A 22556-nucleotide genomic window follows, 5' to 3' on the forward strand; every position below is an offset into this window, starting at 1 on the left:
GAAATGACACTACCTTTCAGTTCTAGTTACAAGTGATCTATATGGTCAGAAAACAAAGGAAGGCACAAGGGGATCATGGCCTGTGAGCCTTCACCCTACCCTGGGGTACAGCCCCCAAGCCTGGTTCTGCCTCTCCTCTGACCTGCCTCATTGCCCCTGTCTCACCCAGGGCTATAGGACCATTGAATGTCTACTCCCACAGAATAGAAACAGGGGGATCAGAGTTCAGCAGGTAGATGAATCACCCCAAGAGAGCTGATAGAAAAGATATGAGACCTGTCATCTCTAGCCTCAACAGAGTCTAAGGACGGAATGCCCACCCAAAATAAATTCAAAGAGGGCTTGCAATGTACCTGACTGGTAAAAAGGGAAGTAACTGGTAAATAGCTAAAGATAAGAAGATTGAACAAGCTAGAAAGCAGATAGATTGCCAAGCAATAAAATAGATAACACTGGAAAATGTGGGGGACTTGGGTTGCCTCCTTCAAATCTATTCCACCCTAGATGATTATGTCAGTAAAGTAATCCCAACAGACCCACCTCAGACCACGACTGAACTAGAGCCTATGAGACATGGGCGGGGGGGTGGGGGGTGGGTTTTAATTTTTCCCCCTCTTAAGGGAAAGTCACAGAAGGGGGCAATCCATCGTCTTCCAATCTTCTTCCATCTTAGATTTCATCACATCCAAATGCAATGTCTGGGACAGCTGCAAACATCTTGCCACCAGCCAGATGATAAAGTTAATATCAAAGATGTCAAAGGGGAAAAGCACAAAGAATATGGGTCCTTGATGACATCATTAATTTAAAAAACAGCCAAGCCTGGTATTTACTCAACCCTACATAACTTCGAGTTATGTAAGATAATACAGGTCATTCATCTGAGCCAACCCCAGTAGGGTTTTCTGTTAATTGCCACTTAGAGCACCTTAAGTGATGTAAGAACCCAAACCAGGAAAACTGGGACACTGAGGCTGGAGTGGACCCACAGCCACATTCAACGTTGATCTGATGAGGACTCTTTCTAGTCCCCCCTCCCTCCAAATTAACCTAGGAGCAGCCCTAGGGCAGGCAGGAGTCAGCTGAGTCTACAGGTGTTGAATTTGGCCTTGAGCTGCCCAAGAACTGAGAGGACCCAGAGCCAGGCAGCCCATTATAAAAGCCCATTCCAGAGCTTCTGGAACACAAATGTCCAGGCCAGTTAAACACTTCCGCTTCCCTCCAGGGTCCTCGCCTTCACTCCCTCGTCAGTCAGGCTCCACAGATGCCTGCATAGAGATCAACTCCAAATGGGAAAGAGTGTTCATGAGTCTCTCAGAATGGTATATCCCCTGAACAACTGGGGCTTTGGGGCACTTGTCCCCTGTGAAACTCCCCATTCCAGAGCAGCTGGAAATGCACTTTTCAGGGCATCATCTCTCAGACCCCCGGCCTGGCATACTGGAGAGGGCAAAAAGGTGAAGCCAAATGTGGTTCAGATGGAAATGAGCATTTTTGACTTTTGGGTTAAATGCCACCTGAGTTCTTACGTTATTTGGTACTACTGATTCTTTTCCAATAAGAGAGACATTGAAACATGAGTATTGACTTAACCACCCTAAAGAGATGCAGAGGGTACTCAGAGGGGGGAAAAATCTTAGAAAGTCCATCTCCCAGTTTTAAAAGTGAGGAAACCAGGTCTAGAAAGATGTGAAAGGCATTCATGGTACCGAATAATGAGTGACGGAGGTAGGGATAGAATCCATGACTTCCCACTCATGGCTGGCATTGTTTCCTTCCTCTACTGACAGAGTCGTGCTGGGGATATCCACAACAGGGTGGTGAATGCTTCCAAATTAGGAATGCTACTTCACAGGGACGTCTTTTTCACTCAACAAACGTTTTCATCATAAATCATGAGCAACACCGTTGGTACATCGTGCCGCTCCGCGGCCAACAGGAAGTGATGCAAGTGTCCATCACACACTTCTTCACTGAAGAAAGAGGAAAAGGATGGTTTGCTCTGGGCACAGAAGTCTCACTACATGCAGCATGGTGCAGGCACAGAGCTGGGGAGATTCTAAAAGGAAAAGAGTAAAGCAGCAGCTCTGTCTGTGCTACTATAGGAAGTGGAAAAAGCAAGGTGTGGTCCAAGGCTAACGTCCTTCCTTCCATGTCCCTCCTGCCTCTTTGTGGCCTCTTCCCTCTCCCTCAACCCTCACAACCAACAGAAGGACCTCAGTCTGGTGGATTCCATCTCACTAATATCTCCAAATCCATGCACTTCCGTCCCCGCTGCAACATCTGCCCGTGCATCCTGACAATCCAGGGTTTGGCACATGATCCCTACATGCAGGTCTGACCACCGCACCGCCCCCACCACCAAATCCCTTCAGCCCACCATGGCCAGCTCCTTCCAGAACCTAGTGTCATTTCTGCCCCTGCTTGTGTGTCCAGCCCTATCTGCTGCAACTCCCTAATTTCTCACCATAAAACTTTAACTTTTACAAGGCATCACACCATCTCTCTTACCTCTAGATTTGCTGCTCCCTCCATCCCTACTTCTAATCACAGCCACACACTCTATTCAACTAAGGTGTCACCCCCCCCCTCACAACTTGTCCTTGACCCCCAAGTGCTCCCATGTCAAAGGGCTCCCATCATATCCCCTTGCCTCCCCCACCACAGCATGCTTCTTGCTACACTGTAAATGCATGATTCTTTCTCCATAACCTCAGTGCACCTTATGCTCTGGGAAAGGAGGGACTTGGTCTGTCACCCTAAGCATGGGCCAAGCATGACCATTAAACAGATACTTAATAAGCATTTGGTGAATTAATAACAGCACAATGTATGAAACCACAATGTATGAAACATTATCTGAGCTCATCAGTGGAAGTCTGTGTGACAGGTACTAAGGAGAGGAAGATGAATGCCTCCTAAGGAAAAGAACACTCTCTTCCTCCGGCCATACATTCAACCACCCCAGGTTCCAAACAGAGCCACCGGGAGTGGTGCAGAACATGGGTTAGAGGTAATGTATGAGATCATCACGCATGTCAAAGAACTCCCCAATAATCAAGATCTTCATCAGAAAAACATGGAGCTCTTCAAAAGTTAATGCATTTTTTTCAAGGTCTGATGAATACCCTTTAAGAAAAATATAACTTGGAGAATACTGGGTAACTTATGTGTCATTGGTCAATCTTGAAGATTAGTGTTCTAAACATATAGAGTCCATGTTCAGGAACATGAGGAGCCTCTTTTTTCTCTTTAGTGCACTTGCCATAGTTTGCAAAAGCACAGTTAGTTGAGCATTTATTTGTCGAAAATATAACCGCTCCCGCCTTTAAACGATGGTAAGGGCAAGAATAATGACTGTATTCCATCCTCAAAGCCCAGCACCATGTCCTAGCACTTTGCAGACGTTCAGTAAACATTTGCTGTCTGAATGAATGGATGCATGAATGAGTGACCCCACAGAGAATACAGCACAGGAGTTCATTCATCCTAGGAAAAGTACTGAGCACTAGAGATGAAAAAGCCATTGGGAAGGCCCTCTGATGAAAGATAAGGAAAATGAAGAGTAAAGATACATAAAGGTCCCTAATAAATCAGTTCCAAAAAAAAAAAAAAGACAGACAACCAAAAATGTGGAACCAAGAAGAGAGATGCTATAATAGAGCAATGACTGATAAGTTCAGAGCACTGTTACACCGCTGAGCTGTGAATAAAATCCTGCTTACCTAAACACTGTTGGCGAGTTTATGCATTGTTTGTGTTTTGCTTAGATGAGAACACCACGACCGCCCCGTCAGCCTCCACATTCAACTGTCCCAATCAACGGCCAGCTGTAATTAGGGAGTGCTGGGAAAAGGACAGTGGAGAGAAATCAGAGTGCGTATTTTTTCTTCCACTGTGGCTGGCTCATTTGAATGATAATGTATTACAGTCTGGGGTGTAACACCGACTGCACTGAATAATGAGGCACCACTGGACTCCCGGCACCTGAGTGGCCAGTGGTTAGCGGCTGGGGACAAAGCAGGAGCAATGTCTTTAGGCAATAAAAAGGTGATCTCAATAGGGTAAGAGACAGATGTTGGGCTATACCCGACTGCAGGCACCATCGGGAGGGGCCATCACTGAGAGCTTCATTTATTTTATTCATAGTCATTTTTCCAGCTGAGAGCCTTGAAGACGTCTGGCTGGTAGCATCCTGAAGAGATGAAACACTGGGGTCGGAGACCAAAGGAGGTGCGCAGCCCCCATCCTGGGGGTACACTTCACATTCATGGGCCTGTTATCTGTTTTCAAGGAGTCAGGGATAAAGTTGGCTCAACTCCGGGGACATGGACAAATGACTGCTGGGGGACCCTGCCAGCCTAGGGATTTTCAAGTATCACTTTATTTCTGTTAACATGGATATCCCTTGTAAGACACCCACATGTGTAGACACCTGGCACTGGAAACCCGAAGCCAGCTGCTAGAAGCAGCATAGAGGGCGGCCAGGATAGTAGTCTCTGGATCCAAACAGTAGGGATTTGAAGCCTGGTCTGCCACCAACAATTGTGCGCCTCAATTTCCCCATCTGTAAAATGGACAGATGATAACAAGAGCATCTACTTCATACATAAGGTTGCTCTAAGGTTTGTGTATATCAGTGCAATGCACTTAAAGCAGTGCCTCATACATACTCAATGCCCAGGAAATACTAGCTATGATCAGTACTGTTCTATGCAAATCCCAGGAGATACTGGACCTCCCGGTGGCAAAGCATGACCCAGTGGGACTGGTGGAGATTCTCAACTCAGACGGGATCAGGACACCGCTCAGTCGCCTACCAGCCGGTTAACCTGACAAGTTACTTAAGCTCTGAGCCTCCGTTTGCTCGTATGTAAATGGGAATACCTAATAGTAACTGCTTCACTGGGGTTGTTGTGAGGGATGAACAGCAGATTACATGCACTGAAAAGAGAACCTGGCGCATAGTACACATCGCCGGCAATACGCTATTATCGCCATTATCTTCACCGTCGCCTTTACTATGACAAACCACCATTAAGGATTTTGGTCTTTAGGCAGTAGACAATGAGATGTCATGAAATGTTCATATGAGGAACGATCTGTCCTGATCTGTGCACTTGAAATCTCACTCTGGCCACAAGTGGGCTGGATAGGTGAGTGTCGGCAGAGAGACCAGGTAGAAGGCTTCCGCAACGGTCAAGGCAGATGATGGCAATTGCTAAACCATCCTTAAAAATTACTTAACTAGTTGCACTTGTAACTAAATTACTTTATTTGTTTGTTTTTCTGCTACTGCCACCCCCTTCCCTGGAGTACTGGTAGACAAGTACTTGGAAAAAGTGATAAGGTAAATGAGGATTCTTTCCTCTCTCTTTCTCTCTCACCCGCACTCACAGCCCCCACATAAACATATGTTGTTTAATTTGTCTCAATTTAAATATGCAGCTTAACTCTTAATAATGTATCACAACCAGACTTCATCAAATCTTTCTAAACAAGACACGATATTAGGACAGAGATAAATCATGTGAGTGACTTGGAATCGGAGGAGTGGGGGCGGGAGTGACAAGAGTTTTGAAAGACATTTTGAATCTATACGTAGACACCTATGCTAATAAAGACACCGTAGGCACCGATACCAAAGCCTTCTGGGTTTTAGTCTCGGAAACCTCACAGGAACAGTGAGATCGCTACCTGTCCCCATTTTTGGTGCCACCCCACTTTCGTTCAGTCGACAGTCATTTCCAAGTGCTCTTCCATACAGGAGCTGTGGGCCCACCCCACTCGCCCCCACCCTCCTAGCGACAGGCCACCTTTCTCCTTCATCTCTGGGCTTGTCAGCGGAGCCAGGATCCGTGAATGGCAAAGCATGCAGAACTGGGCCCAGACAGTGCTCATCATCCTGTCACCAGGACAAAGGAAGGAAATTCCATTATGTCACCTTCCACGAGGGAGAGACAGCAACAATTTCCCCCATAAACACTGCGCTGACACTGTTATGATGTATCTCAAGCACTTCTAATCAGTATGGAAGGGAAGAGACTGCGGAAGCTCTTCAGCCTGCAAGACGCCGTTCAGCTGGGATTGCGGTCTCCTGTTGTTACTGAAATGACCCGGCTCGGAGCATCGCTACTCTCAGCACTCATCGCAGAGATTACACACACACACACACACACACACACACACACACACTGCATATATAATATATATACATATACACAACTGTCTACCGATGCAAGTATATCCATATTGTTCAGCTACTGTGGGTGAGCACCAGAAGTCAGGAGTGTTTAAATTCAGATACCATATTTTCACCCGTTCTTTTTCCCCTCATTGCCCTCACTGTTCTTCCTCCCCTAAAATTTTAAAAAGACAAAAGGTTTTCATTCCTCCATTTTGAAAAGGGACTTTCACTTTCTAGTTTTAAAGAGGTAGAAGAATTGATTATCACTTCTTACCAGCAGCAGCAATAGGCTTAAGTTTCTAAAGGTTTAGTCAACACTATCCAACTGTGTGTTTTTAGTTTAAAACCTGCTTTCTCTCTCTCTGCAAATTATTTATGAACTATGAAAGTAGACACCACGGTAACCACACGGTCAAACTTAACATCACTAATAATGGGACGAACAGACATCACCTGCTTCCCAATATGATGCACCCAGAAGGACAGAATGCCACTTATGTGATATTCCTGCCAAAACCAACATAACTAGGGTTGAATCATGAGGAAATACCAAACTGAGGGAATTCTACAGAACAGCTAGGCTCTGCTCTTCAGAAATGTCAAAGTAATGACTTGGGAACTGTCCTAGAGTGAAGGACACTAAACAGGACTGTGCGGGGGCGCCTGCGTGGCTCAGCTGGTTAAGCATGTCTCTTGAGTTCAGCTCAGGTCATGATCTCAGGGCCCTGGCATTGAGCCGTGTCCCCACATCGGGTTTCATGTTAGGTGTGGAACTCACTTAAGATTCTCTCTCTTCTTCTCCCTCCGTCCCTCCTCCCCCCCTTCTCATGCACATGCTCTCTCCAAAATAAATAAATAAACAAAATAAATAGGACTGTGTGATAGATTGTTGTATTGGACCAATGATAATTTTCAAAAATTTGATGACTGTATTGTGGTTTTATAAGACAATATTCTTGTTCTTAGGAGATATGTGCAGAAGTATTTGAGGACTAAAACCTGCAACTTACTTTCTAATGGTTTAGCAAATAATAATAATAATAATAATGTATATACAAAAGTATGCTTGTGGGCATAGACAGAGATAGAACACATGGCAAAATACTAACAGTTGATGGGTCCACTGAAGGGTACATTGGTGCTTATTCCACTATTCTTGCAACTTTGTGGCTAAAATGTCCTTCGTGTCTCTCACTTCCCCATCTGTAGGTTTGAAATTTTTAAAATTACAAAGTGTGGGGAGTGGGGAAGGAGTCTGTGTACCAAATGAAGATGAGAGTATTGAAATACAGAAAAATATCCTTCTCATATTAAAGGTAGGAATGCATTGCTTAAACAGAACACCAAACATACTCACATAAAAGAAGTGTTGGTAATTATATTACACTGTAATTAATAACTTTTTTCATCAAATTATGCCTTAAAAACTGAAAAGTCAAAATCCAGAGAAGATATTTGCAATATACAAAACCTACAATGTTTTGGTACCTAGACTATAGAAAGAATGTTGTCTACACCACACAATAGAAAATTGGGCAAAATATATAAAGTATTTTAGAATAGAAGAAATAAAACGCTCGTAAATGGAAGAAAAGAGGGTCTGGCTGAGGGATAAGTGGGGACAAAATGCACTTGCCAAACCCTTTGTCCTTGGGCAGGCTACGTCAGCCAGGAGCAAGGGGTGTCTTTGTAATGTTCTATCACATCATCATAGAAGATTATATATTATTTCCGACCCCCAGGATGTCAATGCATTTCACAATGTGAAGGAAAGAAACAAGGCCCAGAAGACTATGTAAAGCTGTCATACTGGATAAAATGTTTAAAACAAACACAACTAAACAATCATTGTTTAAACAGGCAAACAGGTGTATTAAAACCACTTTTTTCGAGAGGAAAGATACACAAAATTCAGGATAGTAGCTACCTCTTGTACAACAGACATTTGAAATGCAACCTGGCAGGGCCAACCACAAACCAGCCAGTAAGCTGTAGAGACGTGGGCTTGAGAAGGGGAAAGGCAGAAGAATAGGAGGGGGGAAAACACAAAGGAAGATGCAAATTACTTGTAATTTTCAAGTTCCTGAAATCTGGGATGGGTCTAGGAATCCCATTCTATCATTCTTGAACATGTAAAAAGCCAAGAAACAAGCAAGACTGGACTCTAGGATGGAAGCTGGAGGTAGCTGGGTGGTGGCAGAGACGGAGAAAAACGGAGAGATCCAGATATCCATGGAGGAAAATGGGCAGAACTTCACGATGCATGTGGAGACAAGAAAGACGGAGATACTGGGAATAGACTGATTATTATGAACCAGACAGTCACATGAATCACCTCAGAAGTGTTTGTCTTTGCCTTTCAAGCAGTTCTCTCTTCCTATCCAGGCACATCTGATGGCAACTTCCGGTCAAGCCAGGAAGCAAAGTTCATGCATACAAGAGAATGACTGACAAATGCCCAGGAGCTGGGGCCCCTCAGTCAGTAACCATAGGTCTGACCAAGAACCAAGGGTTGGAATAATCTGGAGACCCTGCAAGCAGCTGGGAAGCCAATGCTACAAGAGGGGTAAGAAGGCTTGGGTCCACCAGGTTGGGCTCCTGGCTAAAAGAGCTCCTTACAGAATTTTCTTTTTCTTTTCTTGACTTCCCACAGAAGATTATGGATAGCCGAACTTTATGAGTTGGATTGCTTCCATCCATAAAATAAAGACTATAAAGTCTTTTCACCCTAATCAGAAAAAAGCATCCTGTTGTCCCACTATATTCATCAATATGTCATATTTAACTGTTACAATTATTGACAGGTACATAAAACGTTTGGTGACAGAGAAAATGCTTCCTATAAAGTGTTTATTCTTTTTTATTGATAATAAGTTGGCTTCCCTAGCGCTACCAAGAGAATAGAGACCACTAACAAGAGATCAAATCCATTTATATGGCTTTCTACAATCATTCCTTATACTCTGGGGCTCCGTTCTAGACCCTGTCTTTTAAATTTCAGCATCCATGAGAGTTTGGAGCCCTAAAGCAGGGTCATATTACTTCTGTAATGAGGGAAGTATAATTATAATAGCATCATTTACAACACCCTTTCATTTTTCTTCTACAAGACAGACTGTACTACTGTGTACCTATGACTTGAATCTTTAAAATAGGAAATTTTCAACTATAGAGAATATTAACCAAAGAATCTGTCTATGTGCCGTGCCAGGTGAGCACCAAGCACAATAACAGTAATTTTGTATTAATAATAATCATAAACATAATTGCCACTTTTATTTAATAGGTACCAGGCATTTCAGCAAAGCCACAATTTCCCAGGGCACGGCTGGGTCTGGCTGACGGGCAAGTGGGGGCTAAATGAACTTGCCAAACCCTTTGTCTTTGGGGAGGCTATGTCAGCTGGGAGCAAGGGGTGTCTTTGTAATGTTCTATCACATCACCCTAGAAGATGTCTCGTTTATATATTATTTCTGATCCCTAGGACGTCAATGCATTTCACCAGGAACTCCAAGTCTCAAGGCCCTTATGTTTTTTCCTCTCACAATATTGCCTTTCTATAGAAAGAGAACCTACAGATTGAATTATTATTTTTTTTATTCTAAGGGAACACTGACCAGCAATAAGAATGATTCATCAGTTCTTTTGAAAAATAGGTATTCACCTACTCTACACAAGAGAAACTTCAGCCAAGTCTGCAGAGACTGAGCAGTGAAGCCTAGGGTGATCCCTAGGAGATGACATTTTCATGAGAAAAACAGGCGGTCTGGGCAAATAATGACAACCCTAAAGGGGATGGTTCCAGAGGAGGAGAAATTTCCCCCCTGAGATGCTCAAGCAGCATTTGAGCAAAGACTTGAAGGACGAGAACATTAGATACACAGAGATGGCAGGGAATTCCAGGCAAAGGCAAAAAAAACTGCCCTTGTGGGGTCCAATGGAACTTCGGGCATCCCTGTTTTGGCCTTAGCCTCCTCACCTCCTTCCTTGTGGAACTGGCCGGATCCTTTCCATCTTCTGCCTTTGTCTTATAAGGCCAGGCTCCCTGGCCCAGCAGTTTGCTCCCCTGTACAAGGCCAGTAGCGTGGGAAGCTTTGATGGGCTCCGCCCCGGCCGCCTTCCTTGCACCCACGCCGTCTGCCTGTGAGAGAAAAGCGCCCGGGCCTCAGAGGCCACCTCACTCTGAACCCTCAGCAGAGTTTGCTCCAAGTTTCCTAACGGTTCTACTCCCACTAGCACCACTAAGTCAAAACTGCGGCCTCCCCACGGCGCCTGCGTCCACCACCCCGACCCCTCCCCTCACTCCCGCTGGGCCCTGAGGAAGGGCCCCGCCGAGGTGGCCCAGGCGTGCCGGGCTCCCCACTCGCGGCAGAGGGGAGACTGGGCACCTCCTCTGTCACTTGCTCCGTACGTCTTCTCCGCCAGAGGCCTTACAGGGGTATCATCCCTCGTGCCTCCGTTCTCAGCCTCTTAGTTCATTCCCCTTTAGTCAACCAATCAGGTCCGGCTTCCTTTGTGCCAGACAGTGCCGTGGGGGCTCAGCAGAGAGCAGCCGCAGTGCGTGCCCGCGTGGAGCTCACAGCCAAGGGGGCCGCCCGGCGCCTCCCCCTCCTTAGTACCGAACAGGATCCCTCCCGGCCCCACCTGCCCTGGACAGCTTCCAGGCCGTCATCCCGCCTTGCAGCCTCTCCACCTTGGCCTCTGCGCTTTCCTGGCCTCGGCTGTCCTCCCCACGTCGCCCCCCTCGGGTGCTCTCCCACCTCCGGCCATGTCTGGGCCCCTCCCGTAGGCTCTGACCTGTCCTATGGCCATGGCCGCCCACCTGCTATGAGACACCCGGCCTCATCTGCTGTTTCCCTAAAGACTGTGAGAAGCCTGCTGCTCTAAAAGGTGGCTCCTGGGTGTTTGCACTCAGGGCCCATTCCAGGGCACAGCTCCGTGGAAGCCCTACATGCTTCAACATGGTGATGACGTTCCCAGCCCTCCCATCTCACCACCTGCCCTGTCTGTTCCAAGCACAGTTCTGCACACATTCTCTTCTAAGAATCTTCTAAGGAACTCCCTACACTTACAAAGGAAGAAATTGGTTGAGACAAACTGAGCAACTCTCCAGTTGACACTGCTAGAAACGTGTGGAGCCTGAATTCTGACCTGGGTCTCCATGCGCACCAACACCCGGCCAGCACTCCCGAGGACCTGTCTGCATTTGACCACAAGGACGGTTTTCTAGACAAGAGATGAGTAAAGGAAAGGATCTGACACTTGAGTGCCTGCTATATGCCAGTATTTCCAGCACATCTTCCTATTTCATTCTTATGCCCACTCTGTACCACGTGCCTATTTGATATTATTGGGCACTACTTTGAATTATGTGACTAATAGTCTCAGAGAAGTTAAGAAACCCGTGCCAGGTGACACAGCAAGTAAATGTGGTACCCACCGAATTCCAGGTTCTCTGATGACAGAGCCCTCTTTCCAGCAGGGGATCCAGCACTCCCTGGCAGGCACCCACTCAGGATATGTGGGCCAGGGCCCCCACTTCGGGAGGGTAGAAGATTCTCTCCGTTTCTGCAATGCTATCAACTCCTTCAAAGTTCTTTCCCAGGGGAAAAAGGAAGAGAAAACTAGCCTAATTCTTCCCTTTTCACATAGAAAGAGTTTTGTTTTGGTTTGCTTTGCCTTTTGTGCCTTTAATTCTCATTGCTTCGAATACTAAAATTTGTACTAGACCTCACTAAGTTTGTAACATAGGCTGCTGGTGTCCCAAACTCAAGCAGTGGTTTCCCTGCCCCCGGGAGGCGTGATTTTGCCTGAAAATGCCCTAATCCTTATCCTCAAAGCATGGGGCTGACAGAGGACCACGATCTCCCGCACACTCGGATGCCATCTTAGAAAGAAGCCAGCAGGAGGACGCAGCCGCCGGCCATCACTGGAACTCAAGCTTGAAAGAGGCAGTGTGTGTACCAGACAGAGACAGTTGACACATGCAAGGCAGAGAAACCACTGGCTGGCAAAATGTGCTTTCTCCAGGGGAGTGGGAGAGGGGAGGAGAAATGATCTTGGGCTCGCAGGGACGCCAGAACCCTCACAGAAAATAAAGAAACTGCATTTTCTTTGGAGCGGGAGGGGAGCTGAGCATCTCCCTCACCGTCTGCCTTGGTTCACAGTTAACAACAGCAGATGAACTTGCCAGGGGTGTGGGAATTCGCTTCCCCACATCCCCAAACACTTCCATTCCAGCTCTCATCTCCTCTGGACCCAATTCTGCAGGGCATTCAACCCTTCAACCCACTGGACCAGAAGGCCCGGCTCTGCCTGGGACTTGGCAGAGCTCCTCTGCTTCAGGAAGTGAATACTTTTCCTCATTCCCACGAAGTAAAAATGTCATGAGAAATGCAGGGGTTGTGCTGGTTGAGGCGGGTCTGGTGGTGATATTCTCAAATCCTGTCCCGCACAAGCAGGAACTCCCACCAACCGGGGCTGCCAGCCTGGTGGAGAGGGACTCAGCTCTGCAGGCCAGAGAGGGAAGGTCAGACATGGCTGTTGCCAGGGACTGCAGTGGTTCCCCAGTCTTTGGAAAGCCTCAGAAAACACCTGAAAGGCTTAAGACACAGCTGTCTGGACCCCATCCCCAGAGATTCTGACTCAGCAGGTCTGGGGCATTTCTAGCAAGTTCCCTGGGATGCTGCTGCTGCTGGTGCACAGTACACACTTGGAAGAGCCCTGCCTCACTGCTACATTCTATCCCTCGGCCTGGAGGGGATTAAACACTCCAAAGGCCTGCATTGTATGGCTGCCCAGTTTGTGTGTTACCCGAAGGCACTTAGATGAGGGAATGAGGGACATGGCAATTGAGTTCATGCTATGCTGGCCAAGGCATGTGCTCTGCCAAGGGGTTGGGCTTGCCTGAAGAAAGGGGCTTGTGTGTCCAGAGAGGGCACCTTTTACTCATCATCCACCCAAGGGGAGTGCCTTTTCCTACTTTGCACAAAAGCACACATGGGCAGTGGTAACCCTAAAAAAAAAAAAAAAGCCCTTCACCCACAGTACGTGAACAGAACAACAAGTGCATACCCACTCCGAGACCCCTGAGAGGGTCACAGGGCCATAAGCAATGCTGGCTTTTGGGGGTGGGGGATGGCCCCGACAACTCCAACCTCAGTCTTTGTCCCATAATGTTCTCCCGTCACAGGAGAGACAAGGCCTCTCCATGGGCAGTGACAGTGTATGGTCCCGTCACTTCCCAGGCACTGTTGTAGACTCGCAGACAAATACCATCATGCAGTTCTCCAGCCCAGCTGGCCCAACGGGCTGGGGCTCCCTTTTCTGTAAGCCTTCCATCGGGGGCCCACAGCAGGCTGACTGCCTCGGGGGGCAGATCGCCCCTCTCGAACGCCGCACGTGCCACCTCTGCGGCAATCCACAAAGACTGGTGACTTTCACTGCGTGTGCAATGCAGCATTCACTCACCCCTCTGCCAGGCGACTGTTCTCCCATTTCTTTGTGAGGAACACTCCCTCCACTCCACATGACCTTTCACGGGCAGGATACTTAAGTGTCCTCATGCACCACCCACTTGGCCACTGTATTTGCTTCAAGGATGGCCTATGGCTCCAGCCTGGGCCACTGGGAAGTAAGAAAGACTCAGTTCTTCAGGATTTTAAATTGTCAGGGGATTGGCCTCTTTCCTCCCCTGGCGTGGGTACTGTGATAATGTGAGTCTAAGGGCAGCTAGAAAAACTGGAGGACAGAGCCAAACCAGAGAGGACAGAGCCAAGAGCAGATTTAGGAGAAGGAAACGGACATCATTCGAACCCTGAATCAAGCTGATCCTAAAGCCAGCCTTTCAATTAATGAGCCAATAAATTCCTTTTTCACTTTAAGGCAGTTTGATTTGGGGGTCCTCTTTCTCAGAAGCAAACCCTAATACAAAGAATGACTTCCAAATCATTCTTGTGAAAGATGATCATGGGAAAGAAAGCCAGGAAGAGGAGTGGGGTAGCAGGGTAAGCCAGGGAAGGGAAGAAAGCCAGGAATGGGGACCCTTTACCTAGGAATTTTCACTGCACACAGCTGGAGCATCATTCTGTGGAGAAGGTCTGGGAAATGGAGAGGGAAAGGGCATTACCTCCCTAGCACAGCTGGCCTGGGCCAAGCATGGGCAGAGTGGACCTCTGCTTCTAGAAGGGGCCCTCAGAGTCACAGGGGCAGAGTCACAGCTGGAAGTGGGATTGGTGTTTATGAAAATGATGGGGCCAAGAGGACGTAGGCAGGTGTCAGCAACATCTGCTCTAGCTGGGTTCTTCTGTTATTTGCTAAAGGGAGACCTCACTCATATTTTAAGATGCTTAGCATGATGCTTGGGACAGAGTAAGCCCTCAAAAATTCCCTTCATCAGCAATATTATTTTTAGTGCTACTGACTAGTAATGGGCATTACAAAGATCCACTGTGTCGTATAATTACAAATATTATATTTGTAACCTAAGAATGCTTTAGGTTTAGGTAAAGAAGTGATTTCTGGAAAGGAAGCCACCCCAGCCTCCGAGGCACAGCTGCAGGTGGGGGGACTCCCCCCAGTGTTGGTCTCTCCCACAGTGGAGGTTATCTGAGGTATATATTTTTATATATTTATTTATTTGTTTATTTATTTATTTATATTTATATACCTTGGCCAGCCCTGAGTGCTGATGATCCCTTCCAGGGCCCCTTGTCATGGGGTTCCCTAGGCAAGCATAGAGAAGATGGGGAGGCTGGCCACAGAAGGGCCTGGTAATAAAGGCTGAGGAGACATGTACAAAAGAGACTTTTTGTCTTTTTTTTTTTTTTCCTTGAAGCCTGCATGAAGAAATTGATATAATGTTGAGGCCTATGACTCACTGATTCATTGGTTGGAATACACCTACTTAAATGCTGCAAGGGTTTGGCCCAAAAGATTTCCCTACAAGAGTCCAAACATCTGTCAGGAAGAAAGAGTCAGTCGTGCCCACTTGATTTGTTTGGGTCTTGAGATGGGTTTGGGGCCCAGAGCCAGAGAAGCTGCATGGGTCTGGGCAAGACCCACGCACTCCCAAGCTGGCTGGAGAGGCTACCCTCTTCCTGCATTCCAGTGGCTCCTGAGTCCAGGGCCTGATGTTCCAGGCACTTTTGTAAGCACTTTGCTACCTGTGAAATACAATTTTTATTATCCCCATTTTACAGATGAAGAAACTGAGGAACCCAAAGGGCACCCAGCTAGTAAATGGCAAAGCCAAGATTTGAACTTGAGCATTCTGGCCCCAGTTATACAAAACAAACCCAGTTATACAGGCCCGGGTAAGGTACAGGTCTTCTCCTCCTAACCAAGAGATTAGAGACGCCTTCCATAGTCCCTCTCTGCCTCCAGTTTCCTCTGTCCTCCTTACACACTGCGACATGCGTAACTCGAATAAGGTAAAGACATTTGCCCTCACCGCACAGACAAAATCCATGTATAACTTTGATTCCCCAAAAACTTGCACTACTAATCACCTACTGTTAACCAGAGGCCTTACAGCTAACATAAACAGTCAATTAACATGTATTTTGTTTGTTATCTGGATTTATATACTGCATTCTTACAATAAAGTAAGCTAGAGAAAAGAAAATGTAAAGAAAATCATAAGGAAGAAAAAATAAATTTATAGTATGGTAATGTATTTATTGAAAAAATTTGCATGTAAACAGACCTGCATGGGTCAAACCCATGTTGCTCAAGGGTTTGTGTAACAGAGAAGCAAGCCTATGGCTTTTAGCACAGGTAGAATCGGGCGAACGTGAACTCACAGGGCAGCCCTACCCTGGCACGTGTGGAAAGGACGTTCCTTTCAGAGCCTTGATTTTTCACATCTGTCAAATGCAGACAAGTGTGCCCATTTGACAGGACTGTTGCAAGGTTTAAATGAAAGAACCAAGGCAAGGCTGGTACCAAGGCTGGTTGGTACACAGTGAGCTTCTAATAAGTGCTCATTCCCTTCTCCTCTCTTGGTAAAGGAAAGAAACCAGAAGGTTAACTATCCTCCAATTCCAGGAATAATGGCAATGGTTTTGCTGATGTCATGGGAAGAAGAGCCCCACTTGGGAATGGCTTCTGTCTGGGGCAGAAAACTCAGCTCAGCATCTATACATTGTGTGGGGGTTACTTACCTCAGGCTTCCTGCAAGTCATGGCTGTGAAATTATGGCAGTTGTTTATTTGACCAAGGGAGAGGGGGAGGGGAAAGGATTCTTTGCTCGGGTCCCCACGTCCTCAGCCCACACGCGCACCTCCTGGGACTGCAGCTTTGGACTGAAAGTGAACCCTGTAGTTTGTGAATTTGTTTGCTTTGGGCAAATAATGACTTCCTGTTTCTTAGAAGACAGAGCAGAGCTTCCCAAGGCTTCTCCGCTACGCAGCACTTCTTACCAAATGACAGGAATGCTCATGGGGTAAACAGAACAGAGACACGGGGATGAGGCCCGTCTTCTGGGCTGCCCCAAGATGTGGAGTTGGGGTTTAAGAAACAGGCAGAACAGTTCAGTTTCCCCCAAGCTCCTAAGTTTTAACTGAATTCCAAGAGTAGTCTCTGGGACTCCGAGGCCCCTGCCCACACACACTGCATCTGCCCTGTGAGACTCCACCCAGATCCCCAGAGTTGACATAAGAGCCCTGTGTCCTGTGCCACCTCACTGCTCTTTCCACCCACAGGGCAGTCAGAATTCCTCCTGGGCCAGAAAGCATACCAATTTCATCCTCATCTCCAAGCCCTCCTAAGTGGTCCCACTTGCCTTCCCAGCCTTCTCATGAAACTAGACTAGCTCATACTTCCCTTCTTTCAGGAAGTCCTCACCAGATGACTTCTCCTCTTCCTGTTTTCTATACCACTCAACACTGTTCGCTAAAGTTAGTCTAACTTCTACGGCCCCAAACTGTATTATCTGAGAGCAGGAGTTTTTAAAACACATAATGGGTGCCGAGAGCTTTACAAACTTGATTTCATTTAAACCCTCCTCCCCCTTGTGAGGTAGGCACTTCCATTATCCACATTTTACAGATGAGGAAATGAGGACTCGGGACACATAAATAACATCCCCAGGATTAGAGGGTTAGTGGCAGAATCAGGCAACAGCCCCCTTCTGATTCTACCATCTCTTCTTGTGGGCACTCTGGGATGCTGTCTCCTAGATAAATATTTTTAATTTATTGTTGATTGGACAGACCTGTGGTTCTCAAAGGGTGGCTCCCAGACCAGCAGCAGCAGCAGGGTCTGTGAACTTGTTAGAAATGCAAATTATCGGTCCCTACCCTAGACTTACTGAATCAGAAACCTCAGAAGTTCAGGCCCAGTAGTCTGTGTTTTTAAAAGCCCTGAAGTTTTTTCTGATGTTTGCTGGTGTTTAAAACAACCTTACTAGACCAAGGATTGGCAAACTTTTCCTGTTAAGGGCTAGAGAGTAAAGATTTCAGACCCCACAGTCCTAGAGGGAAAATCATATAGGTACTTCTATAACAAGATAAAAAAACTTCCAGAAAATTTTAATTGATAGAATTCAAGCTATGATAACTGCTGAATATGACTTTTTAGAATACAGGTTTAACAATGAGAAGAGTAAAATTCACTTCTGGGGGGATAATATTTTGCTTGCTTGAGGTTCAAAGTCAGTGTTCCCCATCATCAAATCAATTGCAAATGTTCATTTGTAAAGAGCATTCTGTGTTTCCTGTACAAAGCCTGGCAGTGGGCCAGATTTGGCCTGAAGCCTGTAGTAAGCCGATCCCCGGACCAGACCAACCCAGCTGAATCAGTAACTGTGGGTACATTTGGGTCAGTACTGGCCTAAACTGAGCAGTCACTATATACAACCAGTTTAGTGATTCCACACCCCTGACCCCACTACTCCACCCTGCAAAACAGTTGCTCAACAGAACTGACAGATCGGCCCAGGCATTTTGGCACCTTTGTAAGTCTCAGAGAGGCTGCGATAAGCCAGGCAGGCCCTGCCTCACATAGCTCCCTGATAGGGAGAACAGCTGCCCAGCCAGGTGGCCAAGCAGCTGCAGGGAGCCCTGGGCCCTGCTCGCGCCACCACCTGTGGCTTCCCTCCCTACCTCAGCTGGCCCTGCCTGGACTTCCCTAAGACGGACATCCTGCTTGCTTGGGGAGCATGAATGCCTGCAGAGGACAGAAACAGACCCCCTGTCCCACTTGTATCCTTGATTAGACTTCTTTGTACCTGCCTATTCTCAGTGCAGAATGGGAGACTGCAGGAAGCTGAGACAGAAGTAGAAAGGGGTTTAATATCTTTTTTAAAAAGTCCCTTGAAGAGATGGGTGGAAGTAACAAACGGCTGACGGACTCGCTTGAATTACGTCCCTTAAAATGATAGCTTCGAGTCTAACCTTCAATACCTGTGAATGTGACCTTGGTTAGAAATAGGTACAGTCAGATTAACATGAGGTCCTACAGGATGAGGGTTGGCGCTAATCCAACAATTGGTATGCTTAGAAGAAAAGAGTAGTTCGTAGATACACAGGGACACAGAGAGAACACCATGTGAAGATGGAGACAGGTGCTAGAGAGATGGGTGCCCAAGACAAAGAACAACAAAGACTGGGGACAACTTCCAGAAGCTCGGAGAGCAGCAAGGAACAGATTCGCCCTCTGAGCCCCAGAAGGAACCAACCATGCTGACACCCTGATTTCAAACTTCTAGCCCCCAGCAGTGTGGGAACAGATCTTTGTCATCCTCAGCTACCCAGCCTGTGGTACGTTGTTCCAGTAGCCTTATGAAACCAACACAGCTGATGTAAGAGAGAACATTAGAATACAGCAAGGTGCCTGACAGTGATGAATGGGGGAAAATCCCTAGACTGTCAAAAATCCCTAGCACTTGAGACTGTGCTTAGGACAGAAAGTTAAGCAAAAGAAGCAGATTTCAAAAATAATTTTCCAATTTTAAAACATGTATACACACATAAATGCACCGACAAAAGCCTGGGTGAAAATGTAATAGAATATTTGCATGATTTATCTCAGTTTACCACAATGAACATGGGTTCTTAAAATCAGGAAAAATGGTGATTAGAAAACCAAAAACAATTAAATAGAAGTAATAAACTATGTTTACACTGCCTAAAACAGCAGTAAGTATGAAAACCAAAGGCCAATCGTTTTCAATCAGACCCATTTTGAAATGGATCAGTAAGGCTGAAGATGAGACCACTCGGAGGGCAGGTACAACCCTATCAGGTGCCCAGACCCCTTCTCAGCTTGGGTTGCACGTGAGAGCCACCTGCGGAGGTGTCCAGGAAAGCAGCACTCAAGCCACCTGGGCCAATGAATAAATCAGGAGAGGTCACTAGGCTGGTGTGAAATCTAAATTTCATTATAATCCGTCTCTGTTTTGAGGAAATGCTGTGCGGGAAAACCTGAGGTTTGCTCATTCGGGAGGGGAGGTGACAAAATTTACAACAGGGAATGTTTTTTCGCATTTGCTACATGGCTGGCATAACTCTAGATTTTTTTACATGGATTATCTCCCTTAAATGTCCTAATAGTATCAGAACCACAATCGCCATGGTGATACCCATTTTAGAGATGGGAGAACCAAGACTCAGTGATGTCAAGTACTGTGGCCAGGGCCACAGAGTTTGTAAGTGGTGGATCTAGAATCCCAAATGAGGAAGTTTAACTTTTTACCACCACACTACACTCCATGTTTGAAGCTTGAGATGTGATTATCCAAGCTGGGAATGTGATAAGACTGTAGTCACCTGACACCAGGAGCCCTACTTTCTCCAGTTTGACAAACATGGTCAACACCTCTGGGCTCAGCCTATCCCAGTGTGCATCCCAAATAGGTCCTGGGTGTGCAATCGATATAAAAACTCAGTCACCTGGGGCACCTGGGTGGCTTGGTCGGTTAAGTATCCAACTCCGTATCTCAGCTCAGGTCTTGATCTCATGATGGTCAAGTTCAAGCCCTACTGGGCATGGAGCCTACTTACGAAAGAAAAACAAAACAAAACAAAAACAAAAGAACTCAGTCAACTAAGCACCTAGGAAGAGGGTAGGTAGGTTTTTATCCTTGGAGGTCTTTGCTAAAGTGCACAGAAGCCACTGTTTAAGGTGAATCGCCAGAGACATTTCTTTATCATCTCCAGACTAAGGATTGTGGGACTTCTATAGAGAAACATGTTCATATTTGTCACTTGGACATGAAATCTTAATGGTATCACCTCTCTCCTACCCAAAAGTTCCCACTATACTAATGTCCTCATCCATTCCTTGCTTATTTCTTTTGCCTTTTTGCACTATTTTTTTTACGTCACTTAAGTCAGTGACGTTTAAACTAAACCATTCAGAATCACCCGAGGGGCTTTTAAAAATCCTGATGTCCAGGCCACACCCCAGCCCAATGGCATCAGGACCACAGGATGGAGCCACACACACTAGTTCTTCAAAGTTCCTCATTGGGTGATGACTAGCTACCCATGTTCTCAAATTCTCCCTTGAAAACTGTGGGGCAATAAATAAATAATAATATAGCCCTAGACCATTTCAACTTTCAAACCACTACTTAAAATCATTACAAGCATGGGTCTCTTTTTTAAAAATGCTCCCCCCAACTTTTGACTTTGAAGCCCTTATGTTAATAGGTGCAGCCACAGAATTTTGTTTCCCGTCTGTTTCTCTGACTCCTCTTCCTCTGCCCTCCCCCAAACCAAGCCACCTGGCTCTTCTCATTCAGAAACCTCTTCCCACCCATCTGTATTCAGGGACCCCTCCCACCCTGTTGCAACATCTATGCCTCCACTGGGGACTTGAAGTGCGAACCCAAAACCACAGCAAACCATTCTTCTGTAATTTGCTGAGCCGCCAACCTAAAAAAGAGACCAAATATTCACCCCCCCCCTTTTTGTTTAAATGAACTGTGAAACAAACCAAACTTGTGGCTTTGTTTTCTAGAAACAATTTAGTAAACTAGTTTATTGCAGAAGCACAGACAAACTACTGAATACAAAAAACAAAAACAACAAAAACAAAAAACCCACCTCCAAAGGCACCTAACATCGTATTCACTGGGAGTGATTCAGATATACAGACACAAATAAAACAGGTAAGGCGTGAGAGGTGGCAAGTCTAAGCATCCAAAGTGTTGATCTTTGAAAATCACAAAACACGGTGCCCTTGAAGACAGAAGCATGTTATCTGCAGAATGAGGGCAACAATACAGGGCAAAACTTTTCGGAAATAGTAAGCTGCCATCTACTCTGATCGGAAACGCTTGATATCCTTCCTGCCCTTGGCCTTCTTTCTGTTGCTTCCCACAAGGAGGACTGTGGCTGGCAAGAGAGCATCCAAGAAGGAAAAGCAATGGAAAGAGTAAGCTGGGGTTCAGAGGCCCCACTACCATGCTCCTTAAAAGGGCAGTTGGGTGGGTTGTATGCAGCTGGGATCAGACCCCAGACCTGGTCTCATCTCTAACTTAGCTGTGGAACCTGATGCAAGTCTCTCCCCATCTCTGAGTCCCTGTGGCCTGATCAGTAAAATGCAGAGTCCTCTAAGATCTCCTCTAGGCCTGAGATATAGGGCAGCAGGCTCAGGATCCTGGGAGGGCTCAACTCTAACTTCCGGGATTTCAGGAAGGGCTGTTTTCCCAATTTGCAGCTGGGACCCAGAATGGCAAGCCCTCAAGTTTCTATGGAGGGAACCCTCCAGAGCACAAGCATAGGAAATCCTCACAGAAAAAGACAGCCAAGAGAGGAACCAGCTCACCCAAAGAGTTCTATGGTCTCCAAATGACTATGAAGTCATGAGATACAGTACACAGACCATGGCCTTACACACACACACACACACATACACACACACACAATCTTTATAAGAATAAAGATATAAAGAATATAAGATATAAGATTCTTATAAAGATATAAGAATAAAGAATACTAGATTTAGAGTCAGCAAACCTGTGTCACAATTCTGGCACTTACTCACTAGAACACTTCAACTGAGTTAGTTTTGTGTAAAAACTGCCAAATGTGGCTCATAATACCTACTGCAGTAAATTAAAGAGAGCCCCAAATTCTCTGCTACTCCTCTCACTGAGAGTTGCCTTCTGACTTTCCTCTCCTCAAGTTCAAGCTATCCTTAATGACTGCCTTGACCAAGAGCATGCAACGGAAGTGACTCCCTATCGGCCAAGGCTAAAACATTTGAAACCTTGGTCTTCCACTGAGGTCTCTTGGAACTACTTGTTTTGGGGATGCTTTCTCTCAGGACCCAGCCACCATATTCCGAGAAGCCCAAGCCACATGGAGAGCCCACCTGTACATGTTCTAGGCAACAACTCCCACTGGGCTTCCTGCCAACA

This window comes from Meles meles, chromosome 3, assembly GCF_922984935.1.
Source record: "Meles meles chromosome 3, mMelMel3.1 paternal haplotype, whole genome shotgun sequence".
Classification (NCBI taxonomy): Eukaryota; Metazoa; Chordata; class Mammalia; order Carnivora; family Mustelidae; genus Meles; species Meles meles.